Raw genomic sequence first — 16,673 nt, forward strand, 5'->3', positions numbered from 1 at the left:
TCTTGGATGGTTGTATTGCTGAGAATAGCTAAGTCATTCACAGCTGATCATCCTATAATATTGCTGCTACTTTGTACATAGTATATTTCACTTTCCATCAGCTCATACAAGTCTTTCCAGGTTTCTTTGTGAGCATCCTGCTCATCATTTCCTAGAGTAAATAGTATTCGATCATAATCACACAACACAATTTGTTCAGCCATTCACCAATTAATGGGCATCCCTTCAATTTCTAATTCTTTGCCCCTAGAAAAGAGCTACTATAAAAATGTACATATAGGTCCTTTTCCTTTTTTTAAATCTCTTTTGGGATACAGACCTAGTAGTGATATTGTTAGCTCAAAGGGTATGCATGGTTTTATAGCTCTTTGGCCATATTCCCAAATAGTGCTATAGAATGATTGAATCAGTTCCCAATTCCACCAATAGTGCATTAATGTCTCATTTTCCCACATCCACTCCAACATTTGTCATTTTTCTTTGCTGTCCTATTAACCAATCTAATAGATATGAATTAGTATCTCAGAATTATTTTAATTTGCATTTCTCTAATCAACAGTGAATTAGAGTATTTTTTCATATGGCTATAGATAGCTTCGATTACTTCATCAAAAAACTGATCATATCTTTTGATTATTTGTCAGTTGGGGAATGGCTCTCATTTTTATAAATTGACTCAGTTCTCTATATGTTTGAGAAATGAGGCCTTTATCAGAGAAACTTGCTTCAAAATTTTTTTCACAGTTACTGTTGCCAACTGTATTCCCCTCCATCCTGTTGCCCCCTGTTTATTCTATTTCTCTCTCTCCTTTCACCCTGTCCCTCCTCAAAAGTATTTTGCATCTGACTGCCCCCTCCCCCAATCTGCCCTGCCCATTCTTGTATCCCCTTCCCCCCTACTTTCCTGTAGGGTAAAATATATTTCTATACCCATTTGAGTGTGAATGTTATTACCTCTTTGAGCCAATGCTGATGAGAGTAAAGTTCACTCACTCTCCCTCATCTGCCCCCTTTCCTCCCCTATAAAGCTTTTTCCTTGCCTCTTTTATGTAAGACAATTTACCTCATTCTACCTCTCCCTTTCTGTTTCTCCCAGTATATTCCTCTCTCACCCCTTAATTTTGCTTTATAGATATGATCCCTTCATACTCAGCTCACACCTGTGCCCTCTGTCTATATATACTCTGTATGTATGTATGTATGTATGTATGCGTGTATATCTTCCCTAATAATGAGAAAAGTTCATGAGTTACAAATCTCATCTTCCCATGTAGGAATGTAAACAATTTAACTTTAATAAGCCCCTTATGATTTCTCTCTCCTGTTTATAATTTTTATGCTTCTCTTGAGTCATATTTGAAAGTCAAATTTTCTATTCAGCTATGGTCTTCTCATTAAGAACACTTGAAATCTCTGTCTCATTGAATATCCATTTTTTGCTCTCATGGACTATGCTCAGTTTTGCTGGGTAGGTAATTATTGGTTGTAATACTAGCTCCTTTTCCCTCTATTGAATCATATTCCAAGCCCTCCAGTTCCTTAACGTAAAAGCTGCTAAATCTTACATTATCCTGATTTTGGCTCCACAATACTTGAATTGTTTCTTTCTGGTTTCTTGTGATATCTTCTCCTTGAACTGGGAATTCTGGAATTTGGCTATAATATTTTTGGGAGTTTTCATCTTTGGATATCTTTCAGGAGGTGATTACTGGATTCTTTCAATTTCCGTTTTACCCTCTGGTTCTAGAATGTCAGGGCAATTTTCCTTGATAATTCCTTTAAATATGGCAGCTAGGTTCTTTTTTATCATGGCTTTCAGGTAGTCCAATAATTTTTAAATCTCTCCTGGATCTATTTTACAGGTTAGTTGTTTCTCCAATGAGATACTTCACATTCTCTTCTATTTTTTCATTCTTTTGGCTTTGTTTTATTGTTTCTTGATTTTTTCACAAAGTCATTAGCTTCTGTTTACTCCATTCTAATTTTTAAGCAATTATTTTCTTTAGTCAGCTTTTGGACCTCCTTTTCCATTTAGTCAATTCTTCTTTTTAAGGCATTGTTCTCCTCATTGGCTGTTTGTCCTTTTTTTTTTTTTTTACCATTTGGTCTAGTCTGTTTTTAAGGTATTATTTTCTTCAGTATATATTTTTTTGTTTCTCCTTTACCAAGATATTGACTCATTTTTCATGATTTTCTTGCATCACTCTCATTTCTCTTCCCAATTTTTCCTCTGCTTCTCTTACTTGATTTTTAAAATCCTTTTTGAACTCTTCCATGGCCTGAGACTAATCCATATTTTTCTTGGAGGCTTTGGATATAGCAGCTTTGATTTTGTTTTTTTCTCTTGAGTGTGCGTTTTGATCTTCCTTTTTGCCATAGGAACTTTCTATAGTCAGAGGTTGTTTTTTTTTTCCCTCATCTTCCCAGCCTATTATTTGAATTTTTAACTCTTACTTAGGGTAGGACTCTGTTTCCAAGTGGAGGGTAAGCTGTCCTAAGTTGCAGAGGTTTTGTGGCTGTTTTCAGAGATTATTCTAGGGACCTGTAAATTTTCAGTTCTTCCAAGGTGGTATGATCTAAGGATAGGTGTTTACTACTCTCCTGGCCTATGCTCTGGTCTGTAATTGACCAAAAGCACTATTTTCTGCCCTGAACTATGAGGAGTGTCCTCTCCCCCTCCACTGTGGCCACCAGTTCTGCTGTGCCAATGATCCTTCTCATCCTAGGATGACCACCCAGGACTGCCACCTGGATCCAAATATGGGCAAAGCATCAGAGTCCTGCCCTAGTGCTACGAAAAAGACCTCTGTAATCTCCTTCTGACCAGTTGTTTAACCCCCTTATCATCTGTGGGTTGAAAGTTCCAAAAGTAGCAGCTGCTGCTGCCACTGCTGATTCATTCTCTCCCAAGGCCTGGTCCAGGTTTGCTAGGACCTGTGCTCCTCTTTCACCTTGGTGTAACAGACCTTTCCTGCCAACCTTCCAAGTTGTCTTGGGAAATTTGTTTTACTCTGTCTTTTTATAGGTGCTGCTGCTCTAGAATTTGTTTAGAGTCACTTTTAAAAGATATTTAGAGGGGTTTGGGGAACAATTCCCTTCTTTTGCCATCTTGGCTCTGCCCCAATCACTTAACTTTTTGAGTCCTAGTTTCCTCATTTGGAAAATTGGAATAATGATCTTTCCCTCCTATTTCATAAGGTGAGATATATACTTTGAAAAATTTAAAGGACCATAGAAATGTGAGTTATTTTCATAGATGTGAAAACTGAAGATATAGGAGTGAATACAGTTGCTAAAGGGGGATACGTAGAGAGAAGCAGAGGATATAAAGGACTGATCTTTAAGTAACACCACTTAGAGTCTTTAGCAAATAGATGGGAAGTCATCAAACTTAGAGGAAAGATTGGATAGTTAGATTACACACTAATGAATATAGTATTTCTGAAGCCTAAGAAGAAGCTATCAAGTTGAAAGTGTGTATGTGTGTGTATGTGTGTGTGTGTGTAAATATATATGTTTATTTATAGAAGGGTAGCTTACAGAGTCAGAACCTGTAGAGTTCAACAAAGATGAGAAATGAAAAGGAGTTGTTGAATCTGGCAGTAATAATATTTAGTAGCATTTGTATAGTGCTTTAAGGTTTACAAAACATTTTGTAAATTACATCTCTCAGTCAGGTAGGTGCTATTATTATCTCTACTTTATGGACAAGAAAACTGAGGCAGAGAGAGGTTGAATGATTTATTGAGGGTCAAACAGCCAATAAGTGTCTGAAGCACTCTTCCTGACTTTAGTTCTAGCATTCTGTACCCTGTACAGCTTAGCAGCCTAGTTGTAGTTAAAAGAAATCAAGAGGGGATCAAGAATATAAGAAGAATTAGTTTTACGCAGCAGCAGGGACATCTCTTACTCTGAGACTCAAGGGAAGGAGAAACAAATGGCTAAAAATACTTAGAAGTTTAACTGAACAGGGGGGTGAGTGGTAGGTGACCAGACCTTTCATAAACAAAACTTATGACTTGTAATTGATCTCTTTAAAAGGCAAATACAGTATTTCATTTACAGAAAGTTTGGGTTCTAAGCTTGATTCTCAGTGCCCTTGATTACCATCTGACAGAGTGTTAATATTCTGTGTGCTGCTTACATTTCCCAACATTGACTAGATGTAAATTGCTCCAGGGAGTCCTTTGATTTGCATCCTCTTATTAATGCTACCATTAGCCTTGATAGCTAAATTAAGAAGGTTACTGAATCTAAACATGCATCTATCTCTTCTTTTCTTAGACCTTCTCACCTCAACGTTAACTCTTTTCATTGAACAGTAACTTTGGTTCTCACTTTGATTTGTGATCTTTTCTCCTTGGCTGTCATTCTCATCTTACAAGCTGTAGGTGCTGTGAGTGGACCAATGGATCAAGGCCACCTCACTTTTTCTAATAACAATTAAAATTCACATAACATTTTAGAGTTTGCAAAGTGCTTTGCATACATTATTTCATTTGATCCTCAAGACAAACCTGGGAGGTGGGTATTATAGGTCTTATGATCACCATTTTATAGAGAACAAATCTGAAGTTTAAAGACATTGTGACCACATTCCCATGGTCATATATTAAGTAGCAGAGGCAAGGTTTGGAACCAGGCTCAGCATGTGTTTTCCACTAGCTATGCCTCTACTCTTTTCAGTAAAGCCTGAAGCCAACCTCTGTTTCTGTGCCTACAATAAAACTGTTTCATGAACAAACCATCCATTTCTCCAAATATAATCAAATCATTCCATTTCCTCTCTCCTCCTCACACTTCTCACAGAGTTCTTCTGTTTATTTCATCATAGGTCAGGCTTTATGGGTGAATAAACTACTTGCTACTTCTTAAGTGTAAGTAGGCTATGTTTGCAGAAGTACATTAACTTTTCCAGGATAGGGGGAAAAAAGGTTTCATTTAGTTCACTGAAAGAAGTATTCAAAAAATTATTCCCAAGGTACAGATCAGCTCTCCAACTCCCTGTTTTTATTCTACTCACTATGAGCATCTGATAGACATGAACTCCCTGCTGCCTCTACTGCCAGCCACTAAAAAAGTAGAAGAGCTTGCCTCCACCAATATTCTGTACATGGTTCTCTGCTTTCCCAAAATGAGCCCACAGATGATACTTATATCCCCAGGGCAATATAGTGTTGTTCCAATTAACCCCTCGCATCTCCTTAGATATATAATGACATTTTAGTGTGGTCATGACATATTGCTAAAAATTTAACACTAATGTCCTGCATCCACAATTTTACCAAGGTTAGTGGTATAAAAGAGGAGCTGACTTTTTTTCTTCTCTAAATGCTAACACATATGGATAGTAGAACACAAAATTATGCCACGCTTTGTTTTTTTTTCTTAATTGTGTCTTATAACATTTCATGTTGCATAGGTTAGTTTGTAGGTTGTAGAGATAAAGGTTTGGGAATGACCATACTACTTCTAAGGAACCTGATTTGATGAAACTTGTCTCAGCAGGCTTGGATTTTATCCTTACTAGTTCTGATTTTCCCTATATGAGATATTGTTTTCTTTTCTAACTACTCTTTTCCATTCTCCTTCCTCCCAATCTCCCTTTCTTTCAGAGATTCTCTCATAATACGAAGAGATCAATATACTTTTAAGGATATCCTCACTCTCCTATATCACAGTCCTTACCCTCTCAATAAAAATGAGGAAATGAGAGCATGGTAACCCCTTATGCAGTGAGATCAGCTTCTGGTTCATAAACATATTAGTCACAAATTTATGTGGTAAATTATTCCTCAAAGTAAAATAAAGTAGAAATCTTAGAAAGAACAGACAATTTTTCCCAAATTGTTCAAAGATTAATTCACTCTGAATATGAAGATCACTTTGATGAAGGTCCTATATTAGAAGTGCTGTCTTGACATTTCTACTCTCTGGCTGTTTCCTACTTCCTCAAAAGGAGGGCTTTCTTTCCCTCTCTCCTTCCTGACATTCATCATGATTTTTTTCTACAACTCCTCAGTCCTCCAGTTTCTGGGCCTTAGATGGGCTGCCTTTTCTTGAGTACTCTACTGTTTTAGTGGCATATCACCAGGCCAAAATAAGAGAAAAACAAAACAAAACAAAACAAAACAAAAACCCAATAACAACAAAATTCCAAGTCCTCTTCTTCTGATTGTCATGACTCTCTCCCATAGGCCCTTATTCCTGAATAACTTATTCAGTCTCTCTCAATTAGATGCCTCACCAGTATCCTTGGTGGTAGGCCTATAGGGTATACTCTTTATTATAAGTACTGTGTGCTTTTTCTTCCCAAACAGATTCTGCTGGCTCCACATCACTGTGCTCTGGGTGCCTCTCTGGCAGCTTCTGGCAGGTGCTGAGATTTGTTCTGTAAATGTTAACAGAAGCTGCAGAAGAATTTTCAACATTTGCTAGCAAATGCCCTCGAACATCAGCAGTAGCAAAAATCCCAACTAAAAACTCCTGCCAGAGACTATTTGATCATAAACCTCTCAAGCAGAAAATTGGCAATCACTGTAGAAACAATTCCTCAGGAAGGTATTCAACTTTCAAATAACCCTGGAACAATGCAACCTGATGGCATTTTATTTCCAGAAAGAGAACTTAAGAAGCCCCTCTATGAGCTGGAGCTCCTCTGACACTGAGTTAGCGGACAGAGTCATCCATGCAGGATGCTACTACTGGAGTTTTATAAAATTTCTGACATGAATTTGAGAAACAGAATTATGTCCCTTTTCCCTTCACTCTCAAATAAAATTGTTCAATTCTAGGTTGTTAGGGAATCTTAAAGCTAAGATTAATAGCTAACATTTATTTTGAGCTTTAAGGTTTACAAAACACTTCCCTCACAGTCAATCTGTATAATAAGTAATGAAAATAGTATTATTGTTTGTTTATAGGTGATGAAACTGAGCCTCAGAGAGTCGAAGTGCCATATAGATAGTAAATAGCAGAGCTGGTATACACAGTCAGGTTGTCCATTTCCCAAACCAGTGATTTTTCCACTAAGCCATAACTCCTGGTGGGGGGTGGGGGGGATAAGGAGGTAAAGAAAGACTCCTGATTGTTCCCTGCTATCCTCAGCCAGTTTTAGTACTGAATGGTGCAAAGGATAACAGAGAATGAAAGATGAATAGAGCTTTATGGATTCTCCTTTGATCTATTTTCAGAGACTACGCATAGAATGTAAGTGCTAAGTTTGAAGAGGAGTTCTAAAACTCTGACCTTAAGAAGGTTGTCATGGTATAGTCGAAGAGAAGCTGAATGTGGCAATGATAAGGAGGGCAACAATAGATACTTCCCTCTGATTAACTAATTACACCGTAGGAAACTTTGTTTTACCATAGAAGTGAACAATTGCTTATATTGCCTGGTTTCAAGGCCTGTACAAAGGCCCCAACACCTGGAAAAAATACCTTCCTTTCAACTTCTGTGTCAGGTCGGAAGTCCCTATAAGGGTCACAATCTTAGACTCCACAATTAGAGCTAAAGTTGATTATTCAAATGCCCTTGAGAGAAATAACACATTCACTACTCAGCAATTAGCATCTCTATGCAAGTAATATAGGCATAAGTATACATGTGGCCCTAAATACAGGAATTTCTATCCTGAGTTCCAATTTTGCATTACCAACTGCCTATTGGATCTTTTGAACTGGATGTCTGATAGATATCTAAAGTAAAACATGTCTAAGAATCTTTCCCTCCCAAACCTATCCCTGCTGAAATTTCCTATTTCTATCTTCTCTGAAACTAACATCTTTCTAGTCATCCAGTTATGCAACCTTAGAGTTATACTTGATTTTTTGCTCTCCTTCATATAACATATGACATCATTTGCCAGCTTTTGTAGATTCTCCACTTCTTTTGCACAATTCCCACTAATATCACCATTACCCTATTTTAAGTCCCCATTACCTTTCACCTGAACTATTACAATTATTGTCTAAATGGTTTCTTGGCCTCATCTCTCTCCTCTCTAATCCATCCATCACCTAGAACCTCAAATGATATTCCTAAAACACAAAGGTGACCATGCTATTTCCCTTCTCTATTTCCCCCAGTAGCTTCCTCTTGTCACTAGAATAAAATACAAATTTCTCTGGTATTTAAAATTACATGAGTCAAGATATATGTGTCAGTATGTATGTGTGCATGCATGTGTGTATATATATGTATATATGTATGTATGCATGGATTTGCAAAACACAAACAAAGGTGATCCAAGGTAATCTTGGAAGTAAAGGTACTTATACTAGGGGAAGAGTGGGGGACAAGGAACAACACTCTTATCTCAGATGATGCTTGAGCTGAGTCTTGAAGGAAACAAGAATTAAATGAAGGGTAGGCTGTGCAAAGGCAGAGATATGAGCTCAAAGGTCATGTGTAGGGAATATCAAAGACAGTGAATCTATTACATAGAGAACATCAATGAGAATAATAAAGTTTGAGAGGTAGGGAAGTTCCAGGGTATGAATAGCTTTTAATGCAAAATAGAAAAAGTTTATGTTTGAACCTATAGGTGATAAGGAAACATTGGAGTTTATTGAGTGGGAGGTAGATTGAGGGAATGCATAATGAATTAACAAGACCTGAGTTTTAGGGAAATCATTGGCAAAGTAAATATGCATTGTAAATTTCTGAGAAGTACGCAAGAAGGAAATCTATAGTGCAAGGAATTCCAAAATTAATGACTTCTAGAATGAATTTTAATTTGCTCTTAGAAAAACCTTTCAAAATTATTTTAATATATTGTTGTGATTGAACAGTAATGGTAGATTTTTAATACTTTCTCTTTGTCTTAAATGATAACAACTCAGTTATCCACCAATCTTAACTATCCAGAACAAGTCCAAAACCCAAAACTTAAGCAAAAAAAGGCCTCTGAGGAGCTTGTGTATATGTGTGTGTATGTATAACATGTATGTGTACATGTGTTTATATGTATGTATATATGCATGTATGTACATATATATATAGTCAAAGCATGAAGGATAATATTATAATACACATTGTGTTAAAAGTAAAATATTTCAAACTCTCTCGGGCTATATTTGCTCTTATTTTACACACATTTTCTAAATTGAACTGATTTCTAATACACTCCAAGGTTGCAAAGGGGTAGAACTGATAAAGTCTTACATCTAGAAGTAAGAAGTGGCAAATTACAATGGGGGAAAAAGAAATAAAGAAGATGGGGAGAAAAAAACCTACCTAGAGAAGACACAGTGGGTTAAAAAAAGGCACCTATAAGTATAGAGTACAAATGGTGTTGCACCCCGCAATAACCCCAGAGGACATCATTGTCTTAAAGCCCAATACAATTATTATTGCTTCATTATGAGGACATTGAGTCATTAAGCAGTGAACAAAATACTTAGATTCAATATCATCTTGTTTAAGAATAAAATGAAGTGCAGAGTATCCTTTATATAATTTAATATTTTTTAAGCATTGGAATGAGTTAATGGGATTGGTTCTGTTTATTTGGAAAACTTACATATATGGAACAATTCATCCTCTAGCAATACTGCATTGATGAGGTCTTACTATTTCATCTCAAACTTAAAAGGGGGAAAGTAAGGCTGCATTACTTGGCTGTAGGTGATTTACTCTAATATGAAAGAAGATTTTATAACCACAGATATTGTGAGTTTGAATTGGAATAAATGAGTACTCTGGGAATCCCCACATAATCATAAAATGTAAATAAGACAAAGTTACTCAGGGATGCCAGCAGAGACTGCAGTCAGCATCAGCTGAACAGGTAAGCAAGGAGACTAATGTACTTTGTACCCAGCTGAGCAAAGTCATTGCACAGAATGACTCAATTGTCTCATGAATCTAAATTTAGATGCTTTTTTCCCCCAGCAGCTGTCATTCCATTGGTAAAATGGGAGCTTTCAATACAAAAGTAGAAGTAGTTGCCAATGCGAGACAACTGATTTGAATGCAAACATCCCAGGGACACTTTTGAAATCCCTATTTAGAAGGATTCCTGAATCTATGGGATACATTTCAGGGAAAGGTGGAGGCAGCTGACAAATATCTGGATACCTAGGTTCTAATCTGAACTCTGCCATCACCTGGCCTCATAACCAGGCAGATGTTACTTAACACACTTCAACTCACCTTGTTAGCTTCTATTACCTCTTCTGTAAAATAAAGCGCTTGCTTTGGATGATTTTTATGGGGCTTCCCAGCGATTACATTTTATGAGTCTAATGGGAAAGCCAGGCTGGATAATATAGCCAGAAGAAAACATCTGGAGTTAGATTTGTCTCCTTCTCAAAATTAGAACTTCTTGACCCTCCATTAGTTATGCCCCAACAATCCCTCCTCCAAAGTTCTCTTCCTCTTTCCTGCTCTTTACCTTCTCAACTCCTAACTCCCCACTTCCTCCCATGATTTCTCATTCCACCTAAATATACCTCTATTCCTGACCCTTTCCCCAATTCCTGATGAATACAAATGGTTTCTTTGTTTTGATTTTGTTCTCAGAAGCAGAACAAATTATAGGTACTAGACTAACCCAAATCAAGCGAAAAGTACAAATATTAATGCATTTGTTTCTTTGGAATATAATTATGTTTTTGATATGCATGTGTTTCAATGCATGATGAGAAAATATCACAAACCTGGAGTATTTGACTCATGTAGCCAACTTAATGAAAATTTTGTTCAGGTTTCTGGCATGACAAAGTAATGATTTAGGGGTTTGTGGTGGGCGGTAGGAGGAACAGTTTGTCTTGGATATCTGTTTTGCTCCTATGACTGTTTAGTTATGTGCTAGGGTTGCTTTTGTTTTCTTGTTGCTGAATTTGTAGTCAAAAGTGGTGACTATCTGCTTGCTGGTGGTTTTACTCTGTGTAACTTGTGAACTAAATGCAATCACCTTGAGCACTATCTAAATTAAAAAAAAAAGGTCAGAAAACTGCTTCTTGGCACAAGACCAAGGCTACTCACCTCGATAAGCCAAATGTCCTTGAGACAAATGGAGAAAAAATTTCTCTTTTTTCTTTAAAGGAGAAAACAAAAACATGCACCCTCTCCTTCATACACAATTTATAGCAGCATAAAGGTGAAAAGGACATGAGTTTTAAATGTGGACACAAGATGAAAAGTTTGACAGGAGTTAGCATTGAGAGTTAGTTTGTAATAATAATACTAGGGGTGAGGAGAGAAAAGCAAGCCTAGAATAAGCACCTAGAATATTAACTGAACTTATTAGACAAGTTACCAATTCAGTTACGTGAATTAAGTAAAACAGCTAAACCAACCCGGCCTATATACTACAATTTAATGAGCAACTACTCAGGAAAGCATTTGAAAAAAAAGGTTGTTGGACTATCCGTGTGTTTATTCCAACTATTGGAATTGAATATCAACCCAATGACAGTAGAGTTTGGTGAATTTACAACTGGTTAAATTCCTAAACCCTAAAATAGTTTTCAATAGGTCAAGGTCAACATAGAGGAGGATTCTAACAGTGTCACAGGGATTTGTCCTCACCTCTGTGTTATTCAACATTCTTATAAAGGCATGGATGGCATTCGTTTAAAAAGTGTTGGTAAAATGAGGTTGGGAGAGATAGATACCACACTACATGACTGAGTCACAATCCCCAAACAACCTGATTTGCTAGAACACTGGGTTCAATCTAGTAAAACTCAGTTCTTTACTTGGATTCAAAAACCTCAACTTCATATGTACAAGATAGGGGTCAGCTAGGTGGTGCAGTGGACAGAGCACTAGGCCTGGAATCAAGAAGACTTAGTCAAAATCTGAACTCAGATACTACCTGTGTGACCCTGGGCAAGTCACCGAAGCCTGTTTACCTCAATATCCTTATCTATAAAATGAGCTGGATAAGGAAATGTAAAACCACTCCAGTATCTTTGCCAAGAAAATCCCAAATAGAGTCACAAAGAGTTGAATATGACTAAAAAAACAAAAAACAAAAACAAAACAAAACAAAAGACTGTGCAACAACAACAAAAGCAGTAATTCCTAAGGGGGAAAAACAATTTAGGCATTTTAGTAAACTACATGCTCAACATTGTCATATGTCAGTAAAAATGATGTGATATGTCAGTAAAAAAAATGGTAAAGATCTACTTGAGTCATTTTTTCAGTCATTGATCATCATTAATTATATTGTAGAGGAGACTTCATCAAAGTATAGATTCAGCTAGATGGCTTCAGATGTCTTTTACAATTCTTAGATTCTGAGGTTTAATGAGGAAGGCAAGGCAAGAATTATCCAATTCTGTGAACCCCATTTAAGAAGGTTAATTAATAAACTACAGTACCTGAAGAGAAATGTGACAAAGCTGGTAACAAGATTAAGAACCAAATCATTCTCAAGTTGGTTGAAGGACCTGGTGATATTAATCTTAAGAATTTGGTGTGCAAAGAAAATAATCATTGGGGGCAGCTAGGTGGCGCAGTAGATGGAACATCAGCCCTGAAGTCAGGAGGACCTGAGTTCAAATCCAGCCTCAGACCAAACACTTAACACTAGCTCTGTGACCCTGGGCAAGACTCTTAACCCCAATTGCCTAAAGATAAATAAAAAAAAATCATGACCTTCAAATGAAGGGTGGTCACATGTATAAAGAGTAGACTTGTGCTGTTTGAACCTAAAGGGCAGAACTCAAAACAAATGAGTAAAATTATAGGGACTTAAATAATAATTACATATGTGGGAAAAGGTTTTCTAAAATTTAAACTTTTCAGAAATGCAATAGTTGACTTAGAAATTAGCAAATGTCTTATCACTGGAAATCTGCAAGCAGGGTCTTGATGGCAAATTGCCATCTAGAGATGTTTTGTACTGGATCTTTATTTTGAAAAAAAGCATTGGATTAGAATTCAGGGTTGGGGAATCTGCAGCCTTGAGGCCACATGTGGCCCTCTAGGTCCTCAAGTGTGGCCCTTTGAGTGAATCTAAACTTCACAGAATAAACCCCCTTAATAAAAGGATTTGTTCTGCAAGGATTGGATTCAATCAAAGGGCTGCATTTGTGGACCTAGAAGGTCACATGTGGCCTCAAAGTTGTAGGTTCCCCAGGCCTGGATTAGATAGTTCTTCTAATTCTGAAATTGTATTATTTTATGATTCTAGACATGAAAAAAAATTCTCACCTATTAGCCTAATACAAAATCATAAAATTCACAGCAGCAGTGTTCTATAATAAAAAAGATTGCTTAATTTGAAATTAGAAGATCTTGGTTTAAATCTTAATGCTGTTATTCCCTACGAGAACTTCAAATCATTCAACACTTCTAGACTATTTCTTTATCTGGAAAATGAAGAAACCAGAACACAAATCCTCTATGGTTTTTCACAGGTCTAAATCAGTTTAATTTAGAGCACCTTAATTAATCAATTAAATGTAATATTTAAATAAAATATTTAATATATTATATTAAATGAAATAATAAATTTTAATTTATTTAAGTTAAATTAAAAATAAATAATAAATAAAATTAATTAGTTAAATTTAAATATTTAAATAAAATTACAATAAATCTTAATTAATAGATTAAATCAGTTTAATTTAAGCATCTAGTATTTATCAGAACTATGTTAGATGCTAGAGATACAAAGGAAACTCTTCCACCCTAAAGGATACTAGCATCTATGACACTCCATTAGTATTTTTCATTCCTAAGGATTTTTTTTCCCCAGATAAAATGCATATAATCTTAAAATAGGTGAACCAGGAGTTTCTCTTCTTCCTCCTCCTCCTCTTCCTCTTCTTCTTCTTCTTCTTCCTGTTTTTTTTCTTTTCTGAACCAATGCTTTCAATAAACACCTATTGAAGAAATCAAAGACCTTGAACCCCCAAGTTACCTTAACTCATGAAGTCTTGTAGACATTATTTACAATAATTTCCATTGGATTTTGCATTTGTATCAGTGTCCCACTCTGATCTTCTAGCAGGCACTTCAGGAGAAACTCATGTCTACCTATCTCAAAGCCTCCATCTCTTCACTGGATATTCTTTTTTCAAAGGTTGGTGTTTTTCATTTTGTATTCAACCAGCTCCATCTGTATTGGAAGTTTATCCAGCTCCATGATGATTTGGTCATGCTTGCTCATGATGAGCTGATTCTAATTAAAGCCTGAGTTCTACTCCTCCTTTTACTTGTATCAGTTAATAATATTTTAGCATGGATGAATTTATTAGATACTAATAATAATCCTTAAAAAGGGCAACCCATAATTTGGGGGACAGAAGAGGAAGAACAATAGAAAATAAGGGAATGCCAGCCAAGGTGATGCCTAATGAGGATTTTGTATGTGCTCAGACTGTTATCATAGCTTTAAAAGCTTGGCAGGAACCCTAAAACACTAACCAATTGAGCTTAGTGAGTACCACCAAATTGGGTAGCACTCTTGTTAGTGTGATGCAATTTCTTTAAGAATAAAAGAAATAGAGGGAGTAGCATAAAGATTCAGGATGGAGTTACTTCAAATTGTAATGATCAGTCTCTCACAAAGGACAGTGACATAAATGGTGCTCTTTTCTTTCTTTTTTTGGTACTACTAAAAGACAATATATACCATATGAAATTAGAAAGACCACTATCCCTCTAGCTATAAATATTTCAATGCAAATGGCACTGGCCACTAAAAAAGTGAAATCAATATGTTCATAAAATTTTTTAAAAAAAGATGAAATCTTTCATTATGTTTCAGTACAATATCATAATAAAACTGGAAACAGATTTTTATCAATTACAATCAAGGGTATCATATTTTTTTGTCATTGGAACCCTCAACAATGAAATGTTGACTACTACACAATCACAGAAAATAACCTCATTGATAAACTCAGAGTAGTTGAAATAAAGAACAGGAATTGAAAAGCTACTACAATCTCTAAAGAAAAAAATTGAAAATCCTGAAGTCATTGAACATATTTACTTACTACAAACTCAAGAAATTCTACCCATTAAAATGAATTGAAAAAACAAACAAACAAGATGGATTAATTTATGAATTTGAATAGGATATGTGTGGGCATATTCATTTATTTTTTAAATAGTATTTTTTTAGTTACATGTTAAGACAGTTTTTAGCATTCATTTAAAAAATTGAGTTCCAAATTTTTCTCCCTTTTTCCCCTCCCTCCTCTCTAAAATGTTAAGCAATTTGATAAAAGGTTATATATGCAAAATCATGTAACACATATTTCCTTATTACTCATGTTGTAAAATAAAAAAACTGACCAAAAGGAACAACAAAAAAAATGAGAAAATAAAGTTAAAATAGTGTCCTTTGATCTTTATTCTGAATACATCAGTTCTTTCTCTGGATGTGGATAACATTTTACATCATGAGTGCTTTGGAATTGTCTTAGATCATTATATTGCTGAGAAGAGTTAAGTCATTCATAGATGATCATCATGCAATGTAGCTATGGCTACATACAATATTCTCCTGGTTCTTTTCATTTCACTTTATATTAGTTCATGTAAGTCTTTTCAGGTTTTTCTGGAATTCACCTACTCATCATTGCTTATAGCACAATAGTATTCCATTAATTCATATACTACAACTTGTTCAGCCATTCCTCAATTGATGTGCAACCTCACAATTTCCAATTCTTTGCCACTACAAAAGAGTTGTAAAAACATTTTTGTGGATGTGGGTCCTTTTCCCTTTTTTATTATCTCTTTGGGCTACAGATTTGGTAGTGGTATTGAGGGATTGAAAGGAATGCTCATTTGGATTGCCCTTTGGGCATAATTCCAAATTGCTCTCCAGAATGGTTTGATCAGTTCATAACTCTACCAACAGTGCATTAGTGTCCCAATTTTTCCACATTTTCTCCAACATTTATCATTTTTCTTTTCTGTCATATTAGCTGATCTGATATGGGTAAGAGAGTACCTCAGAGTTGTTTTAATTTGACTTTCTTTAATCAATAGTTATTCAGAGCATTTTTCCCCATTTGACTATACATAGCTTTGATTTCTTCATCTGAAAACTTCCTCTTCATTTCCTATGCGAATTTATGAATTGGGAAATGACTTATATCCTTATAAATTTGATTCAGTTTCCTATATATTTGAGAAATGAGGCCTTCATCAGAAACACTGGTTGGAAAAATTATTTCCCAGCTTTCTGCTTTCCTTCTAATCTTGGCTGCATCAGTTTTATTTTTGCAAAAACTTTTTTTTAATTTAATATAATCAAAATTACCCATTTTATGTCTTGTAATGCTCTCTATGTTTAGTTTGCTTAAAAAATTCTCCCCTTCTCCATAGATCTGATAGATAAACTATTCCTTCCTCTCCTATTTTGCTTATGGTATTACCCTTTATACCTAAATCATGCTTAAAGTAGAATTTGAAAAATGTCATCTTTAAGTCTGATGGAGTGAATCCAAATAGCAGACCAGTTATCAACAAAACAGAGTAATTTTTAAAGATCTGCCTTTTTATGACCAATCTGAATGAACAATTGTTTTTCCCACCAAATTGGGAAATTCCCACAAAATTTCCCACTTTTTTTGGTGGATGGCATTAAGAAATTTCAGGACTTTAGGGGGTGGAGCCAAGATGACAGAGTAAAAGTAGTGACTTGCTTGAGCTCTCCCCCAAACCCCTCCAAATACCTGTAAAAAATGGCTCTA

This window comes from Vombatus ursinus, unplaced genomic scaffold (genome assembly GCF_900497805.2).
Source record: "Vombatus ursinus unplaced genomic scaffold, bare-nosed wombat genome assembly UNPS02006779.1, whole genome shotgun sequence".
In the NCBI taxonomy this organism is placed as follows: Eukaryota; Metazoa; Chordata; class Mammalia; order Diprotodontia; family Vombatidae; genus Vombatus; species Vombatus ursinus.